The sequence below is a fragment of the Lygodium microphyllum genome, chromosome 20 (assembly GCF_053477565.2).
Source record: "Lygodium microphyllum isolate KBCC chromosome 20, Lygodium_microphyllum_v1.1.10, whole genome shotgun sequence".
NCBI lineage: Eukaryota > Viridiplantae > Streptophyta > Polypodiopsida > Schizaeales > Lygodiaceae > Lygodium > Lygodium microphyllum.
Genome location: NC_141154.1, coordinates 50,864,973 through 50,884,270, shown reverse-complemented (window position 1 = coordinate 50,884,270; position 19,298 = coordinate 50,864,973). Strand labels below are relative to the sequence as shown.

Genomic DNA, 19,298 nt, shown 5'->3' with positions numbered 1-19,298 from the left:
TGAAATATTCGTACACTGAATGAGCATTACGCAACCTTTCCTGACTACTACGCAGTTAACTGAGATTTATGCCAATTGAAACTAGAGTTAACCTACTTCATGCAACTTTTGGAATCATTTCCATGCCTTGCAATTTCTTATGGTTGATAACGAGTTTTTAATGAATCATTATGAAGAAGATTTGTCTAAAAATGCGACATGCGATTTAATCTTTCCATGCATAATCATAGGTGTATTACAATAATTTCGACTTTGTAATGATAGTCATTAGTTGTTCTAGATTTGTTACTTTACAATGCACAAAGGTAACTTGCTAACCATGCATAGACATCTTATGTTCTTTTCCGTTCATTCCAAAAAAAATACAAATGACCAATCTGTAATCGTGAGTTACTTCTTTTAAAATAGCCAATGTAGTTCATTCGCATCAAACTAGGTGGATTTGACAAGCATACGTGCATCCTAATTCCATGAATTAACCATGCATAATTGCAATACTTCGGCATAAAACAAAAATAGGAAGAAAACCTGGACTTGTGGGTTCGGTGAAATGCCCACATGTGTATTAGGAGATGATCCTCCTGTGGTTGCACCTTGTGACTTTTTAGGGGCCATAATGAATTCAACCTCTGGTTTGCCTTCGTGAATTTCGAACCTCTGGCCTTGGCTCGCAGTCTTATGACCTTGGCTCGTCTCCCTCATACATGCAATTCCCTTTGAGGTACGGCTTCCTTAACCGAAGTACCGACCTGCGAAATTTGGCTTTGGAAGGCCTTAGGGTTCTTGTGAAGGCCCTTGCGAAAACGGAGGCTTGAGAGATTCTTCTCTTTGAAATTCCGGCTAGGAATGGTTTTGTGGGCCTTGCGGAAAATGGAACTTTAAATCCCAAGCCTAGGGCCTTATACTTATTTTCTTCAAAAATCCCGAGGTAAAGATCTTGTGAAAAAAAGGGGGTTTAAGGAAACCCTCTTCTTCTCTACAAGACCCGAGGCGTTGAGGGCTTGTGGGGGATTTTGTATGAAGGCCTTATAGGCTTCTCTTCGAAGCTCGGGGGGGCAAAAATTGGCTTTTGGAGGGTTCAATGGGAAGGGACCTTTAAACTCGGCAAGGGAATGGGCTTGAGATGGATGGAATGGGAAAGGGGCTTTAAATCTCGAGGGTAAAATGAACTTATGGAGATCCAATGTGAAGGGGGCTTTAAATCCCGGGGGTAAAATGGGCTTTATGGGGAATCCATGAGAAGGGGGCTTAGAGAAGCCCCCTTAGAAGATTTTTAATGAAGCTTCTAAGAAGCTTCTAGGGAGCAATACACCACGTGGAAAGGGGGGAGATGATAATATCGTGGAAAAGGGGGAGGTGGTACTGATGTCTAGTGGGGAGATTTGCTTGGTAGGAGATGGCAACGTTGGCCCACAGCCTGCAGCGGTTATGGCGGTTATGGTGGCGACCTCCCTCTCTCACGGCGTTGACCTCCAATCACAGGCGCTGGCCCTAACATCTAAGATTCTGTCATGCCTTAGTTCAAGGACTCCTTGACTAGGCATTACAACTTGTTGGTCATCGAGTACATGGTTAGGATTTGGTACATACTTCTTTAATAGGCTGATATGGAATACATTATGAACCTTTAGGTTCTCAGGGAGTTGCAGTCTATAGGCATTAGGTCCTAGGCACTTGAGGATCTTGTATGGTCCACAATACCTTGGACTTGACTTCTTGCAATCTCTCCTTTGGGCATACGTGAATGAAGACCATGTCTCCTTCCTCACATATTCTATCTTGACACTTCAAATCCACGTATGCCTTTTGTCTATCTTTGGCGGCTTGGATGTCCTATCTTATTGACTTTACTTGGTCATCCATCTCTTCCAACATCTGCCTTGAAGCTTAAACCCTCAAGGTTGGATCTGAGAAGTTTAGGGGACTTCAACAGTCATGACCATACAATGCTTGAAAAGGGGTCATCTGAATGCTCTGCTGGTAAGAAGCATTGTAGGCAAATTCAACCAAAGGCAAGTATTGAATCCACCTCTTAGGCTCTCGACAGCAGTATGCCCTAAGCATATCCTCGATGACTTGATTTATTCGCTTTGTTTGGCCATCCGTTTGGGGATGGTAGGCGGTGCTAAAGCACAGTTGAGTCCCAATAGCTTCAAAGATAGCTCTCCAGAAGTGTGATGTGAAGAGAGAATCTCGATCACTAATGATTCTTCTAGGTAACCCATGTAGCTTGAATTTCTCCTTGATAAACAATCTCGCAATGTCGGAGGCTTTATAATTTGTCTTTACTGGAATAAGGTGTGCAACCTTGGTAAGCATGTCAACCACAACCATAATGGCATTGTATCCTCCTTGGACTTGGGGTAAGCCCACAACAAAATCCATACTGATGAATTCCCATTTCATTTGGGGAATGTCAAGCGGTTGCAGTTTCCATGGCATCATGACATGTTCGGCTTTGATACGTTGGCAAGACAAGCACTCAGTGACATACTTGAGAACGTCACCTTTAAGCCTCTCCCAATGGTAGCTCTTTCTAACTGCATTAAGAGTCTTAGCATAGCCAGGATGTCCTGAAAAAGGGGAATCATGAACTTTCCACAATATCTTCTACTTAAATGACTAGCTTGCGGGTATACACAGCCTTGTTCTGTAGTAGACAAGTCCATTATCAATGAAAAATTCCTGATACTTAGCTTGCAACTTCTGACTCTGCTCCTTGGTAGATATTTCCTTTATCATTGTTTGGTAGGCCAAATCATGGCATACTTCCTCTCTAGCTAGTTCAAGTATAGGGTTGTTTGGCATATATACTTTTGTAGCCAGAGATCTGGCCGTTGATGGATTCTGCAAGATTAGGGAATTTAGGAATGCCTTGCGACTGAGTGCATTGGCAACTACATTCTTCTTTCCTGGTCGGTACTTGATTTCAAAATCATATTCCTCCAATACTTCAATCCACCGACGTTGTCTCATGTTGAGCTCGTTCTGGGTAAAAATCCATTTGAGACTCTTATGATCGGTTTACTAGAGTAAACTTGTTACCCAACAGGTAGTGTCTCCAAAGCTTTAGAGCATGGATGATAGCTAGTAATTCCAGATCATGCGTGGCATAATTCTTTCCATGACTCTTCAATTTCCTTGAAGAGTATGCTACTGGATGACCTTCCTGCATAAGTACACACCCCAAGGCAAGAATGCTAGCATCAGTTACTACCTCGAGCTCCTTATTGTGGTCTAGAAGTTTTAGGATCGGTGCTGATACCAAACTTTGCTTCAATCTATCAAAGCTAGTTTGTTCGGTAGTTGACCATGCAATGGACGTTTGCTTCTTCAGTAAGTCTGTCAAAGGTGCTGCAATCAAAGCATAGTTTTTAATGAAGACCATATACTATCTTGTCAATCCAAGAAAGCTGCGTATTTCTTTGACAGTTGTTAGTATTTGGCCATCCTAGAACATTTCTGACTTAGGCCGGCTCTACTGAGATTCCTTCTGCTCAATTTCTTCCAGTATAGACATTCTATAGGGTCTCTTCGCAATAGCTCCTATTACTAGCTTGATCTCATGATCTACTTCTCTTTGAAGCGGGAGTTCTGTTAACTCTTCAGGAATTACATCCGTGTAAACCTTTAGCCATGAAGGTTCTTTACTAGACTCCTACTTCTAACCTAACTTATTGAGCTTAATTAAGTAGACAGGTAGTCCCTTTCTAACTCCCTTTTTAATCCGAGATGCTTTTAGCGAATTGAATTTTTGGCTTTCCAGCCTCTCGTGAAATTTGTAACCAATTTCCCTTCAGAGTTTGGAAAAGGACTTGGCCCTTTTCACAATGAACGTGGGCATCCTTATATTTAAACCAATCCATTCCGAGTAGACACTCATGGATACCTAGGTTCATGATCCCGAATCTGATCGAAGTCGACTTTTCCTCCTAGTAAGAATTCCATTCATATCAGCATAGTCCTTTTGAGGTATAATTATTTCTTGGGGCGATGGAACAAGTTGATACATTAATTCGAGGAGAATAAGATATTGTTGCATTCAGCTACAAGAACTGAGTAGTAGTACGGATTGGGGTCATCAATTTTCAGGAATCGATAGTTCATTGGAAGATTAGGGTATCTTTTCCTTCGATATTCATTCTTCTCATGACGCCCCAAAACCTTGATTCGGTTGGCAGGGATTCTTTGAATCACTTCCCCGTACACATACTTATTCTGGTTAACCCTTCGACCCCCGACCTGTAGGGTCGCGTTTGCGTGAGCCTCAACAAAGACGAACAGCTTCACGATCTTTAAATCCTCCATCCACTTGATTCTCTTCAAGTTAATTTGAAGGTACGCAGGTCGATAGGCAGTTATGTAATAGATCCATGAAACACCCATACATCTCCGTTCCACGTACACAGGCGATGGATTGTAAATGCACTCTAGGATGTTTATCATCTCAACCCTTTGTCAATAGTCCGTGAAATGCATCGCGGTCATAAAAATGACTCGGAATACTAAGAACCTGTTCCATGCTTCATAATTCTACAAGACAACATTGAAAGTAAGGAAATGCTTGTGACAATAACATTTGCTTTAAAATTTCTTAAAAACAAGTACTTTGTTGGTTCGCTCTGATACCAATTGTAACGTGTCCACTAGAATCATCTAGGACACGTCTTAGCAGTCCATCGGAAAGGATGTCTAGAAAGCTCCGCCCGGCATTCCCATGGAATGTTACGGGATTTGCGATCTTAGGTCTTCCCGCGTCTGCCACGTAGCGGAAGTATCCTGGCCGTTCCCACTTAGGATCGACCTGAATTAGGGTTTTCTGATTTGGTCATTAGCTAACAGCAACTAGCGTCAGACCCGAGCGAACTACTTTACGCAGAAACGCCAGGTCTAAAGCGGATTCACGCTATACTTAGTTCAAGGAAAATGGGAGACGAGAGGGATGCAAGGCTCAACCTCTCTGCCAAGGCACAGTCCCATTTCGTTCCCCTAAAACAGTGTAAATCGGGTAAGACGTAACTCTAGGTCATCGCTCTCGTTATTCGTTTTGATAATGATGATCATCCCGCTGTTCTTCGAGATTTTTGAGAAAAGTTCCCGGCTAACCGGGACCACCCAACCGTAGGATGGACCCATGGTCCATCCTCTGCACTTTCCTCGGTTTGTTTTAGTTATGTAATTATCTAACACATTAATTTGACATATAACAATCAGCTTCTTTAATTAATCTTGTTAAGCACTGGTTCCTTCACGTAATCTTATCACGTGACATAGAAAAACAATATCAAGCAAGTTCTCTTTTTTAACATTTCATCATTTTATCTTTGAAATACAAGGAGTTCTGCCCGTAGGCCTGTCCATAATCCACTCGAAGGCTATCCAGTAATCTGCCAGGGATCACTATTCCAAGCTTCCGCCCGTAGACTAGTATGCGGTGTCGTATTGCTACGCATTCGAGGTGTGTAAACCACCCAAAAGTCGTGTGTGTGATTTGATACTTTGTACATATTTAGTTGTTATGTTTGCTCTTTTATTCTATGCTGAAGACGAAGAATAACAAGGAGTTTTGGTAGACTGGTAACTCGAGATGCAATCTCATGGGCTACACTTATTTCAAGATATGTCGATTATGGGCTTCGTGAGGATGTTTCTAACATCTACAATTGGATGTTCTATGTGTGAAATGGCAGTAGTATGGGCACAAAAGATCTGGAAGGTGCATAAACAGATGCCTGTGTAACAGCTTTACTTTTTCTCTTGTATGTTGTGAAAGTTCAAAGCCTTTGGATGGAATCCAAACTTGCCGTTGCCTTGCCTGAGAGGAGTAGAAACAATGGCTGCCGCAGGCGTCGGATCAATGCTGGAAGTCAATATGGATTGTCGTCTGGGACTCGCTAATGAACGATGGTCTCTGCATGAGAGCCTTGGTGCAGATGATGCGACTGTAGATAAGGAAATTCCAAGAAAAGGATTTGAAGTTTGGATTGATGAAGAAGGGCTTTTTAACTTGGATGAAGAGGGCCGTGCTGAGAGGCAGCTATGTGTTGTTGCTGCTTCGAATGTTCTCCGGAATTTTTTGTTCATGCCTGAAAATGAGATTTTCATGGCTCAGCATCGCCATTGTTTAGAAACCTTAATCCAATGTATGGAAGATCACCATACAGAAGATGAAGAATTAGTCACCAATGCAGTTGAGACAATTGTCAACTTAGCACCATACCTCAATCTGCGGATGTTTTCTGAACGAGTTTCAGACCCACAGGATAGAACCATGGAGAAAAGAGCAGTTGAAGCAATGCTACAGATGCTGGACTCCCCTGTAAAAGCGTGGCATTGCTCTGCTGCAGAGTTACTGGGGAGACTTGTAGTCAACCCAGACAATGAACCTTCTCTTGTTTCATTTATACCGCAGATTTACAAACGATTGGTGGATTTGTTGAGCATGCCTGGGGCAGATGCACAAGCAGCAGCAGTTGTAGCTTTCTACAATTCTGCTGAAGTCGGTCAATTAGGAGAAGGCCGCTTTTTGATATGCAAAAGTTGTGTGGTATGCTATTAAAATGGGGAAAAAGCAAGTATGCAGGGCCGTTCCATTCAGAGATGAGGCGAATCCTGTTTTGGGGAAAAGAGGAAGCTATTGTGGAAGGGGGGGAAAGTGATTGGAAAAGAAAGCATCTTGGGGGCTGCTTGATTAAGCGGAAGGCGAATTTAGGAGGCCACTGGTTTTCTGGGGGGGAAAACTGGTTTTTTTTTGGGGAACTTCTCTGGGAAGAGATCGGGGGGGAGGGGCCATAGCCAAATGAAAAAGATAAAAAACACACAGGATTCTTGAGGGAGCGACTCTGTTTGTGCTGTAGCTGCTTCACATCGCTCCTCTCACACGCCCCAAGCCCGAGCAGGACATGATCGACTTCATCCACTATGCAGTCACAGAGCTGGGCGTCACCTTCCTCGACACCTCGGATGTCTATGGACCGCATCTCAATGAAATCCTTCTAGGCAAAGCACTTAAGGGAATACGAGACAAAGTCCAATTGGCTACAAAATTTGGAATCACTATAGAAAATGGACAGCGAACATTCAGAGGTGATCCCACATATGTTCGTGCCTGCTGTGAGGCAAGCTTGAAGAGATTGGGTGTGGACTGTATTGATCTCTACTATGTGCATAGAATTGACACAAGAGTACCCATTGAAGTTACAATAGGAGAGATGAAGCTGCTGGAGCAATGCCATCTTTTTCAGCAAACAGGAAAAGTTACTCAAAATTTTCTAACATATGTCAGTAATTTACAAAGAACATGTGCTAGACTTGAAGATGATAATGCTGTGTTGGGCTGTGAGATATGCTGTCCTAGTACTACAATCAACCATGCTAAAAGTACGGAACTATATCATTAAAGATGTTGCATAAACAGTGGCTGTGTTATACAATGATTGATGTACAGGTGCATGGAGAGGTTACAAAGCATTCAGAGCTGAGTTGGACGATATGAACGTGACGATTGTAGTCCTACTTTACTGGAAAAGGGCTACTAGCTCAACTGATCACTGTTAAAATAGTGACAACAGCTTTGTACAAAGATTTTTTTTTTCATCTTCGCATCTTTGATGATCTTCTATCCAGATTTTTATCAAAGTCTTCTGAAGACGTGACATTACTTTCATAAACCCTTCGACATCTTTGGTGAACCCGACATGAAAGCGTCGCAGAAATTTCAGGATGGGAGATACTTCAGCCTCTATTTCAGCTTCTTCTACAGTTCCAGCTGCGTCTACTTCAGCTCCATCAATGGCTGCAGTGTCAAGTACTTCAACAGAGGATCTAAAGCAGATTTTACAGAATATGTCCATGTATATGCAGCTCCAAAATCAGCAAACACAATTGTATATGCAGCAGCAGCAACAATTGCATCAACAGCAGTTGTCTCAGCAAAGGCAACTCTATTCGGAGCAGGAGAATGCAAACAGCACGACTAAGGCTATTGAAGCAGTTGAGAATGAGAAGAAGCTATTTGACGGGCGTAATGTTTCAGCATATTTGAAGACATATGAGATCAAGATGGGGTTTTTTGGAGTTCCTGCTGGACTTATGAGTAAGTACTTCCTTCGTCTTGTCACACCTGCTTTGAGGACAAAAGTGACTGATCTTTTTATTCAAAATACACATTGGCAAGATTTTAAGAAGGCCTTGAAAGAAGAATACTTCCTTGAGGACTTTGGTATGGCTACTGGGCGGTCATTCCGAGAGTGGGTCTACATGCCAAACAAAGGTCTAGCTGCTTCGGAATTGATTCGAGAATTTGAGGAGAGGTATAGTCAGCTTGATGCCATTGAACAAAGAGCATTGGATGTTGAAAAAGTTGAGCTTTTCTTGCAAGCTGCAGATCCTGCTCTTCAAGAAGAATTGGGTGAGCTTCTTGAAGATCGCACGAAGCCTATGGGTCTTAAAACGGATTGGCAGGATGCTCAGGATGCAGTCTCGACTTTGACCAAGAGGAGGATATGGAAGACTCGCGTACAGAATGGTTCCATGACACCTACACCATCATCTGCTCCTATACCTACTTCTATCCCTGTTATTTCTTCTCCTCCTCAGCCAGTTTCTTGGCCTATGCCAGTGCCTACTGTTGCCACTCCACCTATTCCTCCTGTTCCACGACCGATGCCTACACCTTCTGCTCCAAAACCATCCGCTCCATCGGTACCTACTTCTCTTGATGACATAATCAAAGGCATCACAGATTTGACACTGGAGTCAGTCAAAGCGGAGTTGGTGGGAAAGTTGAAGGAGCAGTTTGCTTCGACTGCACCTACTGCTTCTTCTAGTGCTCCTAGTGCACCTAGGAGAGATCAGAGATGTATTTGATGTGATAGTACGGAGCATCAGCATTGCAGGGATTGTGACTCTTTCCAGGATGCAAGGAGGCAGAATTTGGTATATTGGGGGCAAGATGGTAAGATTTGGTTGACTGAGACAGGAGCTCCACTTGCTACCAACTTTGGTAAAGGTGGAATGAAGAAGTTAGTGGAGGACATGGCTGCGCATACTTCTTATGTGACAGCTAGAGGTGATGCTTCTGCATATGGAGTACAGATTGAGAAGGGATCAGAGACTCAGTCCGCGCTATGGACTTATGCTATGGAGACTGCAAACAAGGGGAAAATTCAGCAAACTGTTTTGACTAGTGCAGGCTCTAGCATCAGATCAGAGACAGGTTGGGACTCGCCTGTTGACAGGTATTCTATTTATGCTTATTTGGCTAAGTCTCATGGTGCAGATGTACTTGTTGAGGAGAAGCGTAAGAGAGATGAAGAAAATCCAAGTGCAGCTAAGAAGACTAGAGGGGGTGAGTTTGTTACTCCACCTATTGCAGGACCGTCTTCAAGACCAGGGCCAGATCGATAGATGGAAGATGCTCAAAAGAGAGAAAAGAGGCAAGAGCCTAGAGAGAGAAAGCAGCCAGGGTTCAGATTGATGTCCGATATTGAGACATCTACGGACATGAAGAAAATCTTTAATGATAAGATACTTGGCAGTGAGGTGACTTTCACTATTTCTGAGATTTTGGGCATCTCAAAAAGAGAGTTTCAGGATCAGTTTCAGGAGGTTTTGAAGAGGAAAAGGCATGCATTGTCTACCACTGATACACAGGGAGTTTTGATTGGAGAGTTGGATGAGGATGAGGATGAGGTTATGGTTGATAATGCTTTTGTTTTTCTGCAGGTAGAGAAGAGGGTTCAGCCTATGCATTATGCTGAAATTGATGAGCCTGTCATGATACCGCGTAGTCACTTTTCACGGAGCCATTGGGCTAGGGCAACTACAGAGACGATGGTAAAGATTGGAGAGAAACAGGTGCCTTATGTTGCATTGGTTGATCATGGTTCAGAGATTAATCTCATAGTTCGTGGAGTTTATGAGAGTAACAGATGGCCTATGGATGTAGAGCACGGGTGGCGTATGAGAGCTGCCAATAACACTGCAGGTGATTTGTATGCTGCCTGTCCTAGTGTCAGGGTTTCTATTGGTGATGTAGAGGAGGATTTTCATTTCTTTGTGCAGGATTCATGCTCTTATCCCATAATTCTTGGTCAGCCATTCATTACAGAAATGCGCATGGAAACAAAGGTCATGGATGATGGATCTGCTTATGCACGGATTCGCAGTAAAGATGGTATGAGAGCAGTTCAGTTTATGACTGTATGCATGAACCATGTTAGAAACAAAGATACTCTCAGAGATGCACCTTTGCCCACTGTGAGGGATTCGGGTTTTCATTAGGTACCGCCGTTTCGCGAGACGACGGTGGTACAGAGGAGAGGAGATTGGAGTTCTCGCCTCCTGGCAGCAGTGTTTTCTCCTCCGGTTTTGTTGGGATTTCAGCAAACAGTTCGATGAGTTATCAGAAGACTTCTAGGTTGCCTAGAGCTGCCAGGCAGTATATATGCAGGAAGGAGAAATTTTTGAAAAATGCAGGAATTTTGGAGGATGATGAGCACATAGATGGGATGTATGATAGTGTGATTTGTGCAGATACGATGACAGAGATGGGAGATATGCTGAAAACTGATATGCTGAATTGTCACGGTAATGTATTAGTGTAGTCCCTAGACATGTTTCATGAAATTGCAGATTTTATGTCACAGATTGAGTCATAGGCTGAGGTAACTCAGCAAAGAGTGTTGAGTGCTGAAGAAATTCAGCAAACAGAGTTTCCAGCTGGTTATGATCAGCTTTCAGAGAGACAGAGGGCTGAAAATTTTCAGCCAACAGAGTTTACTGCTGAGATATTTCAACATTCAGAGTTTGGGGCTATTTCTATGCAGTCCATAGAGCAGAGGGCTGAGAATATTCAGCCATTGGAGTGCAAAATTGCTGATTTACAGCAAGGTTTATGTAATGCAGAAGAGCATAAATGAAGCCAGGGTTGACACGAAATACAAAACTGTGGATAAGAAGGTGAAGCCGATTGCTGTACCGCTTCCACCTGACAGTGATCAGCAAATAGAGAGGGCTGCTAAACAGCAAATTTTGAGGAATCCAGAGCATATTGGTCATAAATTTTCAGCAGAGACTCTTGCTGAATTGAAAATTGGAAATGGTGATTTCTTGCTACCCATAGAGAAGCAATGCTTTCAGGATATGCTTGAGCGACATGGAAAGGGATTTGCTTTTTTCCCACATGAGATTGGATGTGTGAATCCTGATATTGTTGCTCCTATGGTCATTTTTACTATTCCTCATATCCCATGGAATCTCCGACCTATTCCGGTGCCTAAAGCACACTTGCCAAAGCTGATTGATTTATTGAATGAGAAAATCAGGATGGGAATCCTTGAGCCTTCATCTGCACCATATTCAAACAGGTGGTTTACAGTTCCAAAGAAGAATGGTACTCTCCGATTTATTCAGGACATGCAGCCAGTGAACAGAGTTACTATCAGGAATGTTGGTATAGGTCCAGTTGTGGATGAGTTTGCAGAGGCATTTGCTGGACGTGTCATCTATTCTTTGGGTGATTTGTATTCAGGATATGATCAGTTTCAGCTGGCTTTGGAAAGCAGGGACATAACCACCATGAGAACTCCTATTGGGCTTGCCTGGATGTGTACCTTGCCTCAAGGTGCCACTAATTCTGTTGCGCATATGATGAATGCCATGCATAAGGTCCTTCGTGATTACATACCTCAGCTTACTATGCCTTTCTTGGATGATGTGCCCATTAAGGGGTGTGCAGAAGAAGAGAAGAATGAGAGCCTAAATGAGCAAGGATGCAGATACTTTGTGGCTGATCATATTTCAGCATGTGAGAAGATTTTGGCCAGGTTAGAAGAAGTGAACTTGACACTTTCAGGGCAAAAATCTGTTTTTGGAGTAAATGAGGTTGTCATTGTCGGACATATGTGTGGATATTATGGTAGAAAACCCTCACCTGATAAGGTGAATGCTATAGGCAAGATTGCAGAGTATTGTTCTACCACTTCGGAGGTACGGAGATTCATTGGTGCTTGTGTGTTTTATATGATTTGGATACCTCATTTTGCACACATAGCAGATTGTTTGTATCAGCTGCTTCGAAAGGGGCAGAAATTTTATTGGGATGAGAGTCACACTAGAGCCATGCGGAAATTGAAGAAGTTATTGCAGAATGCTCCTACTCTCAGGAAAGCAGATTATAATTGTGAAAGGCCTATTGTATTGACAGTTGACACTAGTCCAATTGGCATAGGTTGGGCTGTGGGTCAAGATGATGCAGATGGAAATAGGTATGCTATTCGGTTTGGGGCGAAAGTCCTAAACGAGAGACAGAGGAGATATCCGCAAATCAAGAGGGAGTTATTGGGGATTGTCACGGCTCTCAAATGTGACAAGGAGTACTTTATTGGAGCTTTAGTTGTGGTAGAGACAGATTGCTTGCCATTGATTGGTATGATTATGAGTTGCTCTACTCCGGATATAGCCATGTTGAGATGGATTGCATACATCAAGTCATTAAATCCGGAATTTAAACACATAGCAGGGAAGGATAATCCAGTGGCAGATATGTTGTCTAGAGCCAGATATGATGATGAGGAGACTCTACTTGCAGAAGAGGATGATGCAGAAATTTCAGCCACTATGGTTGATCATGTTTGTCATGTCTATGATATTGTGGCTTTCACAGAAGAACTCTATGTTGGAGATTGGTTGCAGATTGGCAGGTACCTTAGTACACTAAGCAAAAGAGATGAATGGACAGATGAAGAGTTCAAGAAGATCAGAAGGAAAGCCCATGGTTATTTTCTCAAGGACGGATTTCTTTGGAAGCATCCGAAGAAAAGAGGCGGATTACCTTTGCGGGTTGTCTGCGATAGAGGGACACAGTTACAGGTGATGAGGGAGTTTCATGAGAGTCCTTGGGCTGGTCATAGAGGAGTGTGGGCTACTTATGAGAAGATCAAGGAGAAATATTGGTGGAAAGGCATGTATAGAGATGTTTCTCACTTTGTTGAGACTTGCAGAGATTGCCAGATGTATTCAGTAGTGCGTCATCGAGATGAGCTTCATCCGACTTATCTGCTATGCATTCATTATAAGTGGGAAGTTGATTTGGTTACCATGCCTATGGGTCTATGGCAGATGAGGTACACTGTTTTGGCTAGAGAGGAACTTACCAATCATGTTGAGGGCAGATCTTTGAGAACGAAGACCACTAGTGCAGTGTGTAAGTTCTTATTGGAGGAAATTTTCTGCAAGTATGGTTGTGTGGGTAAGATCACTGCGGATCGTGGTGAATTGGATGCAGATGAAGCTAGGGAGTTTTTCTCTCAGCTAGGAATCAAGTTGGCTCTAACCACAGCATATAATCCAGAGGGAAATGGAAAGAGTGAAAGAGGGCATCCGCCGATAGTGAAAGCATTAGCCAAAGCATGCAGAGGACGGATTGGAGAATGGCCAAGACTTCTACCATTTGCTTTATGAGCTGATCGTACGACTCATAGTGTTACCACAGGATATATGCCTGCAGATTTGATGTATGGTCAGAAACCTGTTATGCCGATTGAGACTTGTGCTTTGACTTGGTCAGTTTTACCTTGGCAGGAGGATTTGACGAGAGAAGAGCTCTTAGCTCTTCGGATTCGACAGTTGGAGAGGAGACCTGAGGATATTCAGTTAGCTATTGACAGGTTGAAGGTTACTAGACTAAGAAATAAGGACAGGTTTGACAGCAGGCATCGCTTGCGGCCAAGAGCAATAGAAGAGGGAGATGGGTATTGGTCTTTGATAGCAGCCTTGAAAATTAGCATACTGCACTTCGGAAGATGGTGAAAAGATGGTTTGGGCCATACATAGTTAGACATGTCTTTGATAATGCAACATATGAGCTGACAGAATTGGATGGGACAGTGCTTAGAGTGCCTATTGCTGGAAAAAGAATCAAGATTTTCAAGAAAAGAGATGATGAGGAATATGCATTGTAAGAATTTTCAAGAGAAGAGTAACGAGAAGAAACTCCAATGGAAGAAACAGATGATATGATAGATAATCTTGTTGATCTACTGGAAATGCATAATGAAGAGATTGATCTGTTTGTGGATCTTGATGACAACGATCATGGATAGTTGGCCCATCCGGAGGATGCGCAGGATTAGAGGGGGTGGATGTCATATTGCTGCGCATTCGAGGTGTGTAAACCACCCAAAAGTCGTGTGTGTGATTTGATACTTTGTACATATTTAGTTGTTATGTTTGCTCTTTTATTCTATGTTGAAGATGAAGAAGAACAAGGAGTTTTGGTAGACTGGTAACTCGAGATGCAATCTCATGGGCTACACTTATTTCAAGATATGTCGATTATGGGCTTCGTGAGGATGTTTCTAACATCTACAACTGGATGTTCTATGTGTGAAATGGCAGTAGTATGGGCACAAAAGATCTGGAAGGTGCATAAACAGATGCCTGTGTAACAACTTTACTTTTTCTCTTGTATGTTGTGAAAGTTCAAAGCCTTTGGATGGAATCCAAACTTGCCGTTGCCTTGCCTGAGAGGAGTAGAAACAATGGTTGTCGCAGGCGTCGGATCAATGCTGGAAGTCAATATGGATTGTCGTCTACGACTCGCTAATGAATGATGGTCTCTGCATGAGAGCCTTGGTGCAGATGATGCGACTGTAGATAAGGAAATTCCAAGAAAAGGATTTGAAGTTTGGCTTGATGAAGAAGGGCTTTTTAACTTGGATGAAGAGGGCCGTGCTGAGAGGCAGCTATGTGCTGTTGCTGCTTCGAATGTTCTCTGGAATTTTTCGTTCATGCCTGAAAATGAGATTTTCATGGCTCAGCATCGCCATTGTTTAGAAACCTTAATCCAATGTATGGAAGATCACCATACAGAAGATGAAGAGTTAGTCACCAATGCAGTTGAGACAATTGTCAACTTAGCACCATACCTCAATCTGCGGATGTTTTCTGAACGAGTTTCAGACCCATAGGATAGAACCATGGAGAAAAGAGCAGTTGAAGCAATGCTACAGATGTTGGAGTCCCCTGTAAAAGCGTGGCATTGCTCTGCTCTGCAGAGTTACTGGGGAGACTTGTAGTCAACCCAGACAATGAACCTTCTCTTGTTTCATTTATACCGCAGATTTACAAACGATTGGTGAATTTGTTGAGCATGCCTGGGGCAGATGCACAAGCAGCAGCAGTTGCAGCTTTCTACAATTCTGCTGAAGTCAGTCAATTAGGAGAAGGCCGCTTTTTGATATGCAAAAGTTGCGTGGTATGCTATTAAAATGGGGAAAAAGCAAGTAGGCAGGGCCATTTCGTTCAGAGATGAGGCGAATCCTGTTTTGGGGAAAAGAGGAAGCTATTGTGGAAGGGGGGGAAAGCGATTGGAAAAGAAAGAATCTTGGGGGCTGCTTGATTAAGCGGAAGGCGAATTTAGGAGGCCACTGGTTTTCTGAGGGGGAAAATTGGTTTTTTTTTGGGGAACTTCTCTGGGAAGAGATTGGGGGGGGGCCATGGCCAAACGAAAAAGATAAAAAACACACAGGATTCTTGAGGGAGCGACTCTGTTTGTGCTGTAGCTGCTTCACATCGCTCCTCTCACACGCCCCAAGCCCGAGCAGGACATGATCGACTTCATCCACTACGCAGTCACAGAGCTGGGCGTCACCTTCCTCGACACCTCGGATGTCTATGGACCGCATCTCAATGAAATCCTTCTAGGCAAAGCACTTAAGGGAATACGAGACAAAGTCCAATTGGCTACAAAATTTGGAATCACTATAGAAAATGGATAGCGAACATTCAGAGGTGATCCCACATATGTTCGTGCCTGCTGTGAGGCAAGCTTGAAGAGATTGGGTGTGGACTGTATTGATCTCTACTATGTGCATAGAATTGACACAACAGTACCCATTGAAGTTACAATAGGAGAGATGAAGCTACTGGAGCAATGCCATCTTTTTCAGCAAACAGGAAAAGTTACTCAAAATTTTCTAACATATGTCAGTAATTTACAAAGAACATGTGCTAGACTTGAAGATGATAATGCTGTGTTGGGCTGTGAGATATGCTGTCCTAGTACTGCAATCAACCAAGCTAAAAGTACGGAACTATATCATTAAAGATTTGCATAAACAGTGGCTGTGTTATACAATGATTGATGTATAGGAGCATGGAGAGGTTACAAAGCATTCAGAGCTGAGTTGGATGATATGAACGTGACGATTGTAGTCCTACTTTATTGGAAAAGGGCTACTAGCTCAACTGATCACTGTTAAAATAGTGACAACAGCTTTGTACAAAGATTGTTTTTTTTCATCTTCGCATCTTTGCTGATCTTCTATCCAGAAATTTTTCAAAGTCTTTTGAAGACGCGACATTGCTTTCATAAACCCTTCGACAGCGGGCTTGGAGATCCAATCCCGAGTCACGTCAGCCTCTTGTGCAGGACCCGAAAGGCGAGGGATTTACGGCCAGAGCCCCCCTGGCACCCAAGCATCCTCCTGCTCCAAGTAGAGCTCAACGGAAAGACCTCTCGCGGCAGGTTCGGTACACGTTCCCGGCGCGGTCAACAACCCCCTTGGTTAGGGTCAGGCAGGCAGTCGGGGGTAACTAAAGCTGCCTCTCCCTTCAGGCCTTCAACCTGAAGATTTAGATATCTTTTCATTCTTTAGTTCCTTGAGCAAACAATGCAAACAGTGTTTTCTAAACTGTTACAAGCACAATCAATTCCAGTGGTCGTTTATTTGGCCAATTTCTAAGGAGTGAATCCTTCTCTCCGAATGCATCCAGCATTCGATTCGGGATCAATTGCGACTTGGCAAGATCCCCAAGGGTCTGTTTGTTCACCCTATTGTCCTTGGGTTAGGGCCATACCCTGTTAACCCAACTTAACCAATACCTTAGGTTTTATTAACAGTAAATCCTGGCGACCATGTCGCTCCAATTTATTGATTGATCATTTGCTTCCAAGCAAATACCTAACTTCCCTTTACTTGGCAATTATTCCCCAAGAAAGGTGATGTAACAGGATGACTACTCATCCTCTTGCAAGTTAAACTTGCGTAAGAACTTGCCAACCTCATTTCAAGAAATGGCAAAACTCTCTTGTGAACAAACCACAAGTCTATGCGACGTTGCAGCTTATTGCACAAGTGTCGCATCTATTCCATGGGATCATTTCACCCATTGAATGGCGTTTTCTGGTCACGGAATTATCTCCAGACGAGAAGCAGGGTTTAGGGTGTCTTCTTACCCAACCCATTCTTAATTACACTAGGCCGACAACGTTCGGTCCTAGGAATTCCAACTCAATCCGAGTTTCATCATTTGAACGAGTGATCCTTAGGGTAGAAACCTTAGATCGTTTTGTGCATGAGCGTCCAATTGTCCCTACATTCCATGAATGTGGGTAGGACCTTTGGTTTAAGGGTTCGTCTTGGTAACAAGTGCGTGAAACTAGGTCAAGTCCTTAATGTGCTAAACCCTAGCTAGCACTTGGAGTATATTGTATCGATTTAACCATCCTAAATGAGTCCTTTGCGGTTTAGGTGTTTTGGGTAAACCAATTTACTTGTCTTACGACAAGGACGAGCCATTCCTAAAGATATTGTCTTGATCTAAGAGGGGAAAAACTAGTTGCATTACGTCATAACTCACGTAAGCACGTGATTCATTTCCTCTAGATTCGCAATCCCTAACTTTTCTTGTTAAGACCAAGCACCTGCTAAAATTCACATAACTTCCATTGATCCTACTAGGACCTGGATTCACGATTCATGCTACTAAGCTTTTAAGGTTTTATGTTAAAATGAACCATGCAGCCTTTCCCTAACTACATTTCTGAATGAAATATTCGTACACTGAATGAGAATTACACAACCTTTCCTGACTACTACGCAGTTAACTGAGATTTATGCCAATTGAAACTAGAGTTAACCTACTTCATGCAACCTTTGGAATCATTTCCATGCCTTGCAATTTCTTATGGTTGATAACGAGTTTTTAATGAATCATTATGAAGATAATTTATCTAAAAATGCGACATGCGATTTAATCTTTCCATGCATAATCACAGGTGTATTACAATAATTTCGACTTTGTAATGATAGTCATTAGTTGTTCTAGATGTGTTACTTTACAATGCACAAGGGTAACTTGCTAACCATGCATAGACATCTTATGTTCTTTTCCGTTCATTCCAAAAAAAATACAAATGACCAATCTGTAATCGTGAGTTACTTCTTTTAAAATAGCCAATGTAGTTCATTCGCATCAAACTAGGTGGATTTGACAAGCATACATGCATCCTAATTCCATGAATTAACCATGCATAATTGCAATACTTCGGCGTAAATCAAAAATAGGAAGAAAACCTGGACTTGTGGGTTCGGTGAAATGCCCACATGTGTATTAGGAGATGATCCTCCTGTGGTTGCGCCTTGTGACTTTTTAGGGGCCATCGTGAATTCGACCTCTGGTTTGCCTTCGTGAATTTCGAACCTCTTGCCTTGGCTCACAGTCTTATGATCTTGGCTCGTCTCCCTCATACACGCAGATCCCTTTGAGGTACGGCTTCCTTAATCGAAGTACCGACTTGCAGAATTTGTCTTTGGAAGGCCTTAGGGTTCTTGTGAAGGCCCTTGCGAAAACGGCGGCCTGAGAGATTCTTCTCTTTGAAATTCCGGCTAGGAATGGTTTTGTGGGCCTTGCGGAAAAGGGAACTTTAAATCCCAAGCCTAGGGCCTTATACTTATTTTCTTCAAAAATCCCGAGGTAAAGATCTTGTGAAAAAAAGGGGGTTTAAGGAAACCCTCTTCTTCTCTACAAGACCCGAGGCATTGAGGGCTTGTGAGGGATTTTGTATGAAGGCCTTATAGGCTTCTCTTCGAAGCTCGGGGGGCAAAAATTGGCTTTTGGAGGGTTCAATGGGAAGGGACCTTTAAACTTGGCAAGGGAATGGGCTTGAGATGGATGCAATGGGAAAGGGGCTTTAAATCTCGGGGGTAAAATGAACTTATGGAGATCCAATGTGAAGGGGGATTTAAATCCCGGGGGTAAAATGGGCTTTATGGGGAATCCACGAGAAGGGGGCTTAGAGAAGCCCCCTTAGAAGATTTTTAATGAAGCTTCTAAGAAGCTTCTAGGGAGCAATACACCACGTGGAAAGGGGGGAGATGATAATATCGTGGAAAAGGGGGAGGTGGTACTGATGTCTAGTGGGGAGATTTGCTTGTCAGGAGATGGCAATGTTGGCCCGCAGCCTGCAGCGGTTATGGTGGCGACCTCCCTCTCTCACGGCGTTGACCTCC

At 43.0% G+C, this 19,298-nt stretch overlaps 1 pseudogene; it reads left to right on the top strand.

The window, feature by feature from the left end:
• Window positions 1–5,833: 5,833 nt before the first annotated feature.
• On the top strand, window positions 5,834–6,559 carry LOC148018903 (armadillo repeat-containing protein LFR pseudogene; annotated as a pseudogene).
• Window positions 6,560–19,298: the final 12,739 nt, after the last annotated feature.